Source organism: Arvicola amphibius, chromosome 8, assembly GCF_903992535.2.
Source record: "Arvicola amphibius chromosome 8, mArvAmp1.2, whole genome shotgun sequence".
Classification (NCBI taxonomy): Eukaryota; Metazoa; Chordata; class Mammalia; order Rodentia; family Cricetidae; genus Arvicola; species Arvicola amphibius.
In genome coordinates this window covers 7,138,870-7,152,613 of record NC_052054.1, presented here as the reverse complement: position 1 = coordinate 7,152,613, position 13,744 = coordinate 7,138,870, and the positions used below count along the sequence as shown (strand labels likewise).

General features: G+C 42.3%; 1 protein-coding gene across 4 annotated transcripts in view; it reads right to left on the bottom strand.

Annotated features, from left to right (window-relative positions):
• The window catches only part of Prkn (parkin RBR E3 ubiquitin protein ligase), a 1,148,335-nt gene that overhangs the window by 623,098 nt on the left and 511,493 nt on the right, over nt 1–13,744 (bottom strand). The window lies entirely within an intron of this gene.

Below are 13,744 nucleotides of genomic sequence, written 5' to 3'. Positions count from 1 at the left end.
AAGTCCCACAATAGCCTAACTCTAACCCCAAAGCTTGTGAAGGAAGAGAGGGATAAAAGGAGGCAAGATAAAAATAATATATACAGCTGTAGAAAGAAAAAGCAGGGCAGAGTAACTAGTGCTAAGGTGTCCAGAAAGCAAAGCCTGTACGCTAGCATGCTGTCTCCTTCCCCCACTTCTATTCAGTCCACACTTTCAGCCCATTAGATGATGTGATATAGATATGAATAATTTGCACTGATATGGATTTTAAGGTCAATTTTATTATATGTATATGTATTTCTGATCTTGATTAAGCTATTGTGATTGTGTAGTTCATTTTAAAATTAGGAAATATAGGTTACTGGATAGTCATCGATAATAGTCAAGCTTGTAGTCATGTTAGTTAGATTTTGTAGATATGTAGAGATATATTTCAGTTAGATAGGCATTCTTCATATCTTTCAAAGACTGTAGAATATGGCATTTAATGTTTTAATAATTTAGGGCTTTTCATGACAATGAGACACGTCTGCTCCTGGCAGCACCAATCTACTTTAAGAAGAAGATGGGCATCGAAGAGGCTCCTTATGGAGTTTGATAGCCATTTGGGCAAGAAACTGATCTTGGCTGGACTGTTGCATAAACTAGACACAAAGAACCCACAGAGAGAGGACTGCTGAACTTGCCTAAAGGTGAGATGATCTTTCGGGGTTCCTGATTCATGAAAGAGTCTGCGAGACACTGTGCAGGACACAGCAGATAGTGACTGAACTGTCTTTGAAATTTCCTGCTTCATGGAAAAGTCTGTATACAATGGGCCTGAAGGCTGAAGATGGATGCCCCAACAGTACAGAAGAACTTTGGGTGACTGTCTAGGCAGCAAGATGTCTCTGTCATTTCTAGAGGTTGGAAGTTGCTTATTTCTTGTTTACTTACATAGTATTATATCCTTCTGGAGTCTTTGATGGAGTTGAAGAATCAACAGTTATAGTTTTCCTTAGTTATGATAAAAGATAAAATAGATATAAATATTGTAACTGTAATTCTTGCTTGATAACTGTTTTGTTATATGTAATTTTGCTATGTTAAAGTTAAAGCCTTTCTTTTTTGTTTAAACAGAAAAAGGGAAAATGATGGAGGATGGTCATCTCTCTATGTGTTACTTTCATTTGGTTAATAAAGAACCTGCCTTGGACCTTTAATAGGGCAGAAAATTAGGTAGATGGAGTAGACAGAACAGAATTGTGGGAGAAAGAGAGGGAGTCAGGCAGACTCTTCAGGCAGTCGCCATAGGCAGTCACCTTTGGCAGTTGCCATACCTCTCCTCTCTGAGTGGGATGCAGGTTAAGATCTCTCCTGGTAAGCCACCCCTCGTGGTGCTACACAGATTATTAAATATGGGTTAAACCAAGATATGAGAATTAGCCAATAAGAGGCTGAAACTAATGGGCTAGGCAGTGTTTAAAAGAATACAGTTTCTGTGTAATCATTTCATATGTAAAGCTAGCAGGGTGGTGGGACGCGGCCCACTGCTTCTTCTACAATGATGCTACCCACACTCAGTGAAGATTCTCTTTCACGCCCACATGAAACATCCTCTGCAAACACCCTGAGAAAGCATCCAGAGGAGTGTTTTATGAATCTTTCAGGTATTTCTTAAACCAATCAACCATAGCATTGATACCATTGTCATTACATTCAACCAACCACAGAGTTGATACCAATGTCATTACACTGGAAATTGGGCATTATTCAACCAAACATAGAGCTGATACCATCATCATTACATCAGAGATTGGGGATTATTCAACCATTCACAGTCCTGATACCATTGCTATTACACAGGAGATTGGGTATTACTTGAGACTGGAAAGTGGTATGATATCCCCACATTTAAACCAAGCATGATTCCCTCGTTAAAGTCAGATAGCATCACACACCATTATGTACTGCGACTCATGCACCAACACTGTCTAGAAACCATTCCTTAACCTCTATGTTCTAAACAGTAATGTAGGTTAGTTATTTCCTAATCCTCTGTCTACTATAAGACAGACAAATGAATTAAAGTGTTGATGTTTTTAGTGATGTGGTTTCTAGGAGTAAATAAAGATGCCAGTAACAATGTACTCCCCTAAAGTTAGATTCCAGTGCATATCAAACATGATGAGCCTAACCTATCTAGGACAATAAAGAGAGGGTACCCAAAGAATAATGCTGCATAGCAAAACCATGTGACAGCTGGATAGCCATTAGTGACTGCTACAGATGACTGGGCGCTATAGCAACAGTGCAAAACAAATACTGTCAGTGAGTCAATGCTAAGACCATCAAATTCCATAGGAAATGAATATTTATGAGGGCAACTTCCACTTCAGAGTCACATGTGGCAATGGAAGAGAGTGAGATGACCACATTACACACACACACACACACACACACACACACATAGCCCCAATGGGGTTTTGTATTGGACAACTTCTTTACATAAAACCTTTACTACTGAGCAGTAAATATTTAAAGGATAACATTTTGAAAACACAAATGCAATAATGTGCTAACAGATTTGGTAGGACCAGGAATGGATCCTCGGAAGACGGCTGGGGAATGGGATATCTGCAGTCTCAAAGCAGCATGCCGATGCTTCAACCGCCGGTTTTATGAGGGCCAGTCCTCCTTCACAAACAGAGACTGCAGACCTACTCAAACAGGAAACATGCCGAATCACAGATGTCACGAGCTGACCTGACACCGTGTGACTGCTGATGTGATGTGACACGAAGCATGCTCCGCTTGGGAAATGTTCTTGCCAGAGACATTTATACTGAATACAAATGTGAGCAGAAATATGGGGAGAAATCCATACTGCAGACTTTCTAAAAGACGACTGGCCTGGAGTCCTAAAAATGTCAGGTCAAGAATGATAGAAGGTTCCTAGAAGTAGTTTTAGATTAGAGTCAAGACACATGGTATGAGCTGACTTGAACAGACAGACAGATGACAAGGAGGGCCTTGTATCATCCTGAATGAGGAAAAGAGAAGTCCCACAAAGGACCTTTGGGGAAAACTGTAGTCTGCGGCTATGTGCAGATGGCTGTACTTTAGATATTGCCATTGAATCAGGGTTGAGTCCATTGGATGCCAAGAAAAGATAAAGCGAATGGCAGAGAGTGACTCCTGCATCAAAGACACATGGGAATGCTAGGAGGATAATGGCTAGAGACCTGCTAATTATCTCAAGTAAGTAAATCAAGTAAGTAACTCACACACTCATATACACACATACACATACTTAGACACTACAGCTATACACATATGTATGTAGTCATACAAATATATACGGACATACACACATATACATTCATATATATGTACACACATAGGTACACACACACATACAGAATAATACACACACTCATATACTTCTTTATGTGTTGTTGTGGGATATGTGGGAACCAGAACTGAAAAAGGAAATAAAATGAGACAAAATATTGAGAAAAAGGTGAATCTAGTTGAGATATGGCATTAGTTTGCTTATTTTCCCAAATTTATTTTGCTTTATATTTCCAGAATGGGAGGAGGAGGAGAGAAAGACTTCGCTGAGTGGAAGGCACAAAGACAAACACTCAAGTCCACTGGTAGAATTCTGGAAGCCACTCACAATACAGCAAGCTCCTGATGAAGTTGACTTCTGTACTCAGAGCCCTCCAGAACCACCATTATCCTCAGTAGAAGTGGACGCTAGTCCCTTTCTAATACTTCTGAAAATGGGACTCCAGGGATGGAGAACAAAAGAAGCTGCTGTCCTCATCCGGAATCATCCAGAACCTCCAGAGCCAAGACAGCAGAGACCTCTGAATGCAAGCCATTCTTCTCGCTTTTAAACCAAACTGTGTACCTCAGCCCGGCACCTTCAATATCCTCACTGCACTGTACTAACATAAAGCATCTTTTTACAGTGAATTTGGATGAAGGTGAGGTGGAAACCTGAATGTCATCTGCAGCACTCAAATAACACGGTCCTGCAAACCAACTTATGAGCCCACCTTCATGCGGCAGACTGTGGTGATGATCTGACGCAAATCTCTTCATGAGCAAAACAAATGGCAGCCCAGTATTTCTGGAGGATTTGCTACAGAAAACTTTGAGCACGTCAACAGCTGAACAGTAAAATATTTTCACATGTAAAAGCTATTTTATACCATTCTTGATGGTTCTCCTTTAAGTGGTATGTTCACCAATGATAAAATACCAGTATTTAGCAACAAAGGACATAATACCTTTGCCATCCTCTGTACCCATCATCTCCCACCATTACTAAGAGAGGAAAGTTATTGGCTCCTTAGCCCTTTTGGGCTCAATCATAAAAATCATGTGGACAGAAACTAGATTTTATATCTCATTTAGTATGATAATGTGCATATATTTTCTCTCAAAAAGTTGACTGATTCCATGCTTTAAAATAAGTGAACCAGAAGCTAGAAAGATGACTCGGTGGTTAAGGGCGTGGCTTCTTTTGCAAAAGGATCAGGGTTTGGTCATCAAGCTCATGTGGTGGTTCCCACTTGTCCTTAACACCAGTTAGAGGGAATCCTCGTCTAGCCTCTGCAGGACCATGCATGCACATGGTATGTGTACATACATGGAATACCCACACAGAACAAAAATAAATACACATTTTTAAAAAGTTCTATATTCCAATAACCTAAAATTATATGAACACTATAGAATTATTGAAAAGCAATTTAGCATCTTCATATAAAAGGACGGGATAACTATTCTTTATGAGACTGGCCTCTCTACATTAGGCCATATGAAATGCCATGTCTTTGTCAAGCAGGAACTATACTTAAAGACACATAATTTAAAAGAAAGGCTAAATGTAACTTAAAAGAAATGTAAAAGGACAGCGTGAAAGCCGTCAAGCATTGTCACCGCCTGCTCAGCACACACTAGAACACGTGACGACGGAGCAAGCTGGGAACGATGCGTTCACAACCATGGTTTCAGTAGATGGCGATGACTCCTTTCTGATAAAGTCAACATTGCAATCCAGATGAGAATTTATATGGTTAAACAAGATGCTCAAAGACAATCTTTGTAAGTATCTCATATCAATTATCACGAATACATCACCATGACCAGTGGAGGGTGAGGTTAAGTCCAGTGTGGTAAGATTTGGTGTGTGTGTGTGTGTGTGTGTGTGTGTGTGTGTCTCTGTGTGTGTATGTGTGTGTTCACCAAATTGTGATTCACATTTGTGAGTCAACAGCTATTTCTTTCCCTTAAGAATATTAGACATTTTGACACACTACTATAATTAATGTGTTACTCATTATCAAATGAGAATTTCGGCTGTTTTCCAAGGATTACGTGAGAAAAGATTAGGAGAAAAAGCAAGCTTGACTCAGGTCAATGTTTCTCCCAAACTGTGGTCTTGAGTGGTCAGTGGATCATGGAGACCCATGAAAGATCAGGAAGAGTCCCAAATAGGCCTGAAGCTTCTGTAATGAGCTGAGAGAGGAGGTGCAGAGGGGCCTTAACATACAGCCGTGGCTAAGGTCAAAGCAGTCTTTGCGCCAACAGCACACTTGGCCAACTGTCTTATTTTGCAGTTTGAAATATGTGCTCACAAGTCCATTTTCCATGGGGAACTACGGGGTTTACTTTTTATCTCTATAAGAATCTACTTCACAATGTACAGGGCTGATACGTGCCATCTGTGAACGTTATAGATAAGAATTCAGAACAAGAAGCAGCCCTCCTCATTCACCCTTCAGCAAATTTCACAACTGACATCTCATCCCTGAACAGCAGCGCAGACAAACAGTCATGGGGGGATAATCACCAGACATTTCAATTTACCTGATTTAACAGACTTTAAAGTCTGCTCCTAGGAAGAAAATTTGATTAACAAACTGAAGGCCAGACATGGATCTGGTGGTATGCGGCCGGTGTGACTGAAAGATTTCTAAGCAATCTACTGATTAGATATGTAAGCAACCCCTGCCTCAGCCGCCCCCCACCCCAGATCTCACTAGGGCAGTGCAAGATATCCTGTCCATCATCAGTCAATTTCCACATCATGAGTCTGGCAGGAAACAGACTTCGAGGAAAAGGAGATGCTGTCAGAGTTTATGTCAGACAAAGAAGGGGGCTCTACCCTTGCTCTGGTGCCTCTGTCACGGCTTCTGCCACCTGACACAAGCCAATCTGATAGCCATTCCCGGGGTCTGAAGTCGAAGCACAGGGTGTCCATCTGTTCACGGATGCATTTACACTAAACATTCAGATCGACCATAGATATGCTCTGTGCTTTTTTAAGTCACCCCCAGTACAGAGATGAAACAAGCAGCTTCTGTGCAAGCCACTCACAGTGCAGGTAGGTGGAGGCTAGAAAACATGGCGGGGCAGTCTATTGTCATACAGGAAGCCACCGAGATTCACACGGGTCCTGAAGGAGCGCTGAGGGCGGTGAAAATACAGGAGCTTGGACTGATGGGGTGATGGCTGAAGTGCGGGTGATGCTCGGAGACAAAACTGCATCTGAACGCGAAGAGCCGAGACCAGCAGACTCACACACACACACACTCACACACACACACACACGCACGCACACACACACACACACACGGCAGTGAAGATTTGGGGGATAGGTGACAGCATGCATTCTTAAGTTCCCATGGCACAGGATAGAAAGTGGAGTCGTAGATCAATGAAGGAGGTCTTATCAAACGGCCCAGTGTTGCTGGAATAATACGTATAAATGTAAATAACTGGGAATGCAGCAATAAGTCACTGTGGCATAAACCCACTTTCCATCACAAATATAATGCCAGTCATGGAAAAGCTCTTTAAATTTGGAACACAGAGAAGCCAAGGTTTAAAATACATAATGAAGGGTGATTTTAAATCTCTTTATGCTGAGAGGTGTCATGTATAATGGTTTTGCAAAGAGCAATTCTTGAGAAAGCCAAGTGACTTCCGATAAGAATCATACTCAGGCAGTACCCGTGTGTCTGTGGTCTACAGGCTCAGCCTGTGACCTGGGATTTGTATCCATAGACACCCACACAGCAGCCCTTTCCTGGCACTCACAGCTGTATAGGAAAGCAATAACTGGATAAGATCATCGTTCAAAACCTGTACATTTCCAAGCCAAGTCTCCCATGTAACTCCTATCCCTAAGGAGATCTCCCAATCCTCCCAGTAGTTTCCATATGTCCATTCCACAACAGCTCTCGAGGTTGTTAGACCTGACTTCCCCATCCATTGCAATTCGGTTCATCCACACTAATACTGGTATGTATGAATGAGGGCTTCATGAGGCATCCTCATGCCAGCTCTATCCTTATGTGGCCAGACTTGCATACAGGCTACACGTTATAATACACACCGTGTGTGTGTGTAGCGAACAGTCATATAACTAAGAACAGCTGGAGTGATTTCATACCTGTTCAAACTTGATGGGCATTCTCCTTGGGGTATACGGAATACCTGAAGGTGATGACTCACACTCTGAGTGGGTACAGAGATTACACAAACATATTTTAAGTTTTAGTATCAAGTGATAGGAAATATAAACATTTCTTTGCACGTGATGTGCCTGTCAAACTCCCTTCCATTAATTATATTTTTCCCTATAGTTAGTAATGCTGTCAGCACTGGTCAAAGAAGCTTCTTTCTGCAGTGCACAGCAGTAAACATAGAGACTAACGATGGGCAAGAATTGCTGAGAAGTGACTGCTAAATGCTCAGCCAGAAATAAGATATCTGTTACTACTCTTAACAGGAAACATCTTTGGAGAGGGTTGGTGGTGGAAAAAATGTAAGGGCGGGAGGATGGGTGGCATGTTGTGTGACACAGCCTTCCTAGCATCATAAAGCCATAGTACTCTGAAGTTCATAGCAACTTTCATTAGTTTCACAAGACATGCATACGGCTGGGATTACCCATATCTTACCAGGCCCTACCTTGTTCTGAGGCTTGATGGGCAGTTAATTGTTACTGGGAAATAAAATGACATTTTTTCCCCCAATGGTAAGGGACTCTTTCACTCAGGATCCTATAAGCAACCCTACTGAACTAATTGAGTGAACCAGACAAAACAAAACAAAAATGCATGAAAACATAGAGGAAGACTACTTGGGAAGAGAAGGGATAAATAGGCATGGAAGAGAGACAAGAGAAAATAACTGGAGGGGGATTCGCATATTATGTACTAGTATGAAGATGTCATAATGAGACTCATTATTACGTATGACTAATATATGGTATATATCATTTAAAATCAAAACTAAACCTTTTAATGTAGACTTTGAGTTATTAAACTCCAGATGGTCACACCAAAAGCATTCAATTCAGCTTATACTGTACTCCACTTCTAGTAAATGATTTCTCTTGTCATCCATGAATATGAACGTATTTACTTCACTTCCGTGAGAAAATGGAAGCTAGAACAAGAACTCTGTCACCTAACTAGAGGCCAAGACTAGGTGATGCATCTCAAAACAAAACATCAAACTTCTAAATTTTTCTCAGCGTCTTGGAGCTGCTTCTGAAATCCACCCTAGCATGGCAACAGAGCCACAGAGGGACCTGCTTAGGTTCCGTGTCTTATGACCAGGGGGTAATGGCTTCTTGCTTGGCTGGTTCTCTATAGTACACACAGGGATTTTTTTTAAAAAAAGTCAAAGCCCTAGATCAATTTCTCTCTCATTGGTTCATGCACTGCATCTGACCCAAGGCACATGCTGTCAAATGTTGCTGAGATGACACATGCCTACTGGTTACAGAAAACAAAAGAAACTACCCAATCAACAAGCCATACATCAAAGCAAGCAAGGATGAATGTTTCCCTCTGTAAAAATAATTTTAAAGATTTGCTCACACAAAGTTGTTGATAGACCAAAGAGGGGAAAAACAAAATAAAATATCCTTCTTCTTACACTATTACCTTTGGGACAGAATGAAGGTATACGTGACAGTGTTAATGTCAACATGAGAGAATCCAGAATCATGTAAAATAAGAGCTTCTGGGCCTATCTGGGCCCATCTTGATGACATCGAGCAGTGTGGGTAGCGCCATTCCTTAGGCACAGGGTCGGGGCTGTGTAACAGGGGATAAAGACAACTGAGCACCCATACATGAATTCGCTGTTCCCCTCTTCTGACAGTGGATGTATTGTAGTCAACTGCTTCTAGCTTCTGACTCCTTCACTCATTCGCAAGAATCAAATGAACCACCTCTTCTTTATGTGGCTTTGTCACAGTGGTTTTCTTTTTTCTATTTTTTTATTATTATTATTATTATTATTATTATTATTATTATTATTATTACAAATTTTCACCTCCTCCCCTCCTCCCATTTCCCTCCCCCTCCCTCCATTCCCCTTTCCCCTCCCTATCCAGTCCAAAGAGCAGTCAGGGTTCCCTGCCCTGTGGGAAGTCCAAGGTCCTCCCTCCTCCATTCAGGTCTAGGAAGGTGAGCATCCAAACAGACTAGGTTCCCACAAAGCCAGTACAGGGAGTAGAATCAAAACCCAGTGCCATTTTCATTGGCTTCTCAGTCAACCCTCCATGTAAGCCACGTTCAGAGAGTCCGGTTTGATCATATGTTCCATCAGACCCAGTCAGCTGGCCTTGGTGAGTTCCCATTAGATCGGCCCCACCGTCACAGTGGGTGGGCGCACCCCTCACGCCCCTCACTTCCTTGCTCATGTTTTTTCTCCTTCTGCTCCTCATTTGGACCTTGGGAGCTCAGTTCAGTGCTTCAAAGTGGTCTTCTTAATCACTAAAATTGGAAAACAAACTAAGTCAGTATGTTGTTACAAGAAAATATTTGTAGATATTGCTTCAAAAGAGTGGCAGGATTTGTTCAGTCTTCCTGCAGTTGGATGAAGACCACAGGGTGTGAAGTCTAAGACCAGCGCCTAGGAGGATGGGTTGAACTGTTAGGTATTTGGCTATTTTCTCTCAGCTTCAAATTCAGCTTAATGCAATGGGTGCAAATCTACAAACTACTTTACCAAGAACATTTTGCCATCTGGATATGGAGAAGTCTTGGCATTGGGAAGCAGAAGTCCAGGATACAAAAGCGGGCGAGCAGAAACTTCACAACTCCTGTCTGTTTGCACGTGTGGCAAGCAGCAGCATCGCCTCCACCGCTGTGTCCCAGCAGAGCCACTTTGTACCAGAGAAGCTGCTGTTTCTGCTTCTGGATTCTGCTGACACCTCCACAACCAATTTCCCTTGCCCCTCTAAGGAGCCTGAAGCACTCGGATCCTCAAGCACAGAGGCAATGATGCCAACAGAGCTGACTTTTCTGTCAGGGGAAGCATCGCAGATTGGAAAGCTGAAAGTCAGCATTGCCCGAGTGTGTCTAGAAGGCTCACTCCACATCGTGGGGCTCAGGGTCTTGCTAACCAGTGCTCTAACATCCACATGGAACACTTTGAGGTCTGGATGTAGCCACGGTTCTGTAACCTGTTCTGCTTCCATAGTATATGGATATGTTCTCCGTTCTCCATAAGTCAGCCCTATGGCTACAAGAAAAAAAAAATACAAAAAGAAAAGAAGGAATATCTTTTGTTCTTTTAGATTTTTTTTTTCTAAACTGAGGTTCTGTTTGCCGATCTGGGAGCTTCCCAGCCATCCAGTCCCAGAGCCCGGTTGCCGCTGTTGCTGTCATCATAGAGGAAACTTGCACAGACAGATTTCATCTCTCTATGTCAGTCATGGTAGATGTTGTACCATGTCTTCCCCAAAGGTCTTGTTCCATCCAGTGGAATGACTATGAGATGGGACAAGGGACACATGCACTTCTGCTAGGGACAACGTCTCTGAAGTGAAGCCAGCTGTTGTTCCAAAGCATCATTTTGGCCACCAAAGGAGAATGAACATTGTGTTACTATGGTGACAAACAGATGTAGATGCAAACTGATTTCACAGTGATTCCAGAAAACTGTGAGTTGGTGATTTCTGCAGTTCCTGAATACACTTACTAGAATGGATCCGTTTAGCAACTGCCAGCATTGCCACAAATCTCTGTTCTTTGGTGAAAGAGACACTAAGCCAGAGATAAAAAAACACTCTTGAAAGCCCCACCGCTACCCCACTCCTACTCCCAGGGAATACTGATACTGCCTGTGAGTGAGAAGGATCACATCTTTCCCGAAGACTGGAAACAGGGCAAGTCTACCCCCCCAACTCACCTCCTTGGCCACATACAAGGAAGGTAGTTAGATGCAGAGAGCGAGTATAAAAAGCCAACACTCTACTTAGGGTGAGAATTCCAGATATAATGTTTGCACCAGAACAGACCCAGTATCTGACATTTCACTCAAAGATTTTTAATTTTATTTTATACCCATTTTCAAAGACCAAGAGAAGCCAAGTGCTTTTAGCTGGTAGGGTTGGTATCTTGTTGTCATACTTCACTGAGCTGTGTCAACAATCTGTTCTCCTTTAGTCATTATAATGGCATAATTCTTGATCCTTCACAACAAACTAAGTATGTTGACATTATATAATTATTAGACAAAGTGAACAAACATCAGATACCTTAAATGTTTGGTGCATTTCATGTAAGCTAGAGGAACATAAAACTCACAAAAATCTAGGGTTATCATTTCAGTGAAGGCCTTTGTGTTGAATGGTTTTAAGGATGCGAAGACAGATACTCTAGGGGCAAGGAAGGTCTGTTGAGCCTTGTCATGGTCCCTATGGAAAAGGAAGCACAGTCCTTGGTGAGCCTCTCTGGATTTGTATGATACTTGCATTAATCTCACCTGTTGAACCACTGTACCTGATCGGAGCCTGGGCAAGAAGAGACTGTAGCAAATCTAAATAGATTGTAAGCTGGTTAGCCCTAGAACATGGCAGTCAATTGTTTAAGTTTTTAGGACAATCAGGGATTCTCTTGTGGCTTTCTGTGGGACAGAGAACACAAACAAAACTCTGTGGTGAGTGCTATATGACATGAGCTACCCATCTAACCAGATGAGGTCTGAACTGCTGCAGCAGGCCTGCTTATTCCTTCACACCCGGACACTTGTGGAGTGACGCTAAGGACCAAATGACAAAGGAAGAGAACATGCAGGCTATATTTGCAGGTGTGGTCTGAGCATGAAATGCCACCCAGTGGTTCATGGATTGGAACCAGTTGGTGGCCCTGTTTGAGAAGGTTTTGTCCATTAGGAGAAGAAACACCACTGGAAGAAGTCACTTAGGGTAGCCTTTGAGATTGTGTAGCCTGGCCCCACATTCTGTCATTATTAAGTCTTTACTATGGCTGCCTTTTGTTACCATGCCTCCCTTGTCATGGTGGACTGTATTTCCTGAATAGTCAGCCAAAATGAGCCCTTCCTTTCTTAAGCTGCTTCCACTTTGTCAAGCCTGAGATAGAGAGAATCATAGAGATGGTGATTATTTAGAGATTATTAAAGGTTTGGTTGGACAGTCAGGAATAGGAAAATGGGCTTAGAAAGTTTAAATAAAGGTAGGTGAGATGGCTCAGTGTGGGCAAAGGAACTTGCTATCAAGCCTGAGTTCAGTTCTCCGGGCCCCACACGGTAGGAGAGAATCGGTGCCTGGAACTTGTCCTCTGACCTCCACATGTGACCTTGGCACGTTCCCCTTCAAAATAAATCAATACAATTTGAAAAACTTTTAAAGTTGAGAAGAAAATATTCTGTGAATTCTCAAAGTAAGACACCTCAAACATAAAGGTGTTTGTGCGCTGTGTAGGTTCTCACTAATGTATGTTCTCTGCAAAAAGGGTCTCAGTTACCAGGATACCAATGAGCCTCCACTCTGGACCTTTTCTTGCTGTTTGCTCAGGAAGTTAATATACAAAGTGAACCTTGTGGAAAGATCGAGCTATCCATAAGTCCCTCCACCAAGCCTGTCTGGTTCTCTTCACTCTAGAATACATATCTGCAATAGCAGCTGGTACAGGAGGTTCTTCTGTCTATGTGTTGCTTTCATTGGTTGAATAAAGAAACTGTCATGGCCTTTTGATAGGGCAGCACTTTTGATAGGTAGGCAGAGTAGACAGAACTGAATTGTAGGAGGAAAAAAGCAGGGTCAGAGAGAACCACCATGGAGCTGCCAGGTCAGACATGCTGAATCTTTCCCGGTAAGCCACGACCTCGTGGTGACATACAGATTATCAAAAATGGGTTAAATCAAGAAGTGAGAGTTAGCCAATAAGAGGCTAAAGATAACGGGCCAGGCAGTGATTTAATTCATACAATTTCTGAGTGATTATTTGGGGTGTATTTCGGGTGTAAGCTAGCTGGGACAATAAGCAACCTATTCCTTCTGTAACAAGCAGCACCAGTGCTAAGTCTGGAACAGGGAATAACGCCCCACAATGAATACTGTAGCAGTAAGCTAACCACTGTGGATCTTTACACTGCAGAGGGGAGAGCAAACAATCCTCACTGGAAAAGGAACAAGTTCACAAGCTTCTGCAATGCCCTGTTCACATCACGGTGCTCATACACATTGATTCTGAATAATGGCTCCATTCTACTGCAGAGTAAACAGGAAAGTGGGCTGAGGTCTGCTCACGTTCCCAATGCTGCTTCCCAGAAGCAAAGGTCTGAAGGAATACTGACTGAGCTGGGGAAGTTGTCTATTTGTGGTACCAGTTGATGAAATCATCATTTCAGCAAAGCTGGGGCTCTGTCTAAGGGACAGTTATACACTCTCTGCACAGCAACCAGGAGATGCTGTCATTGCTATTACAACCAACAA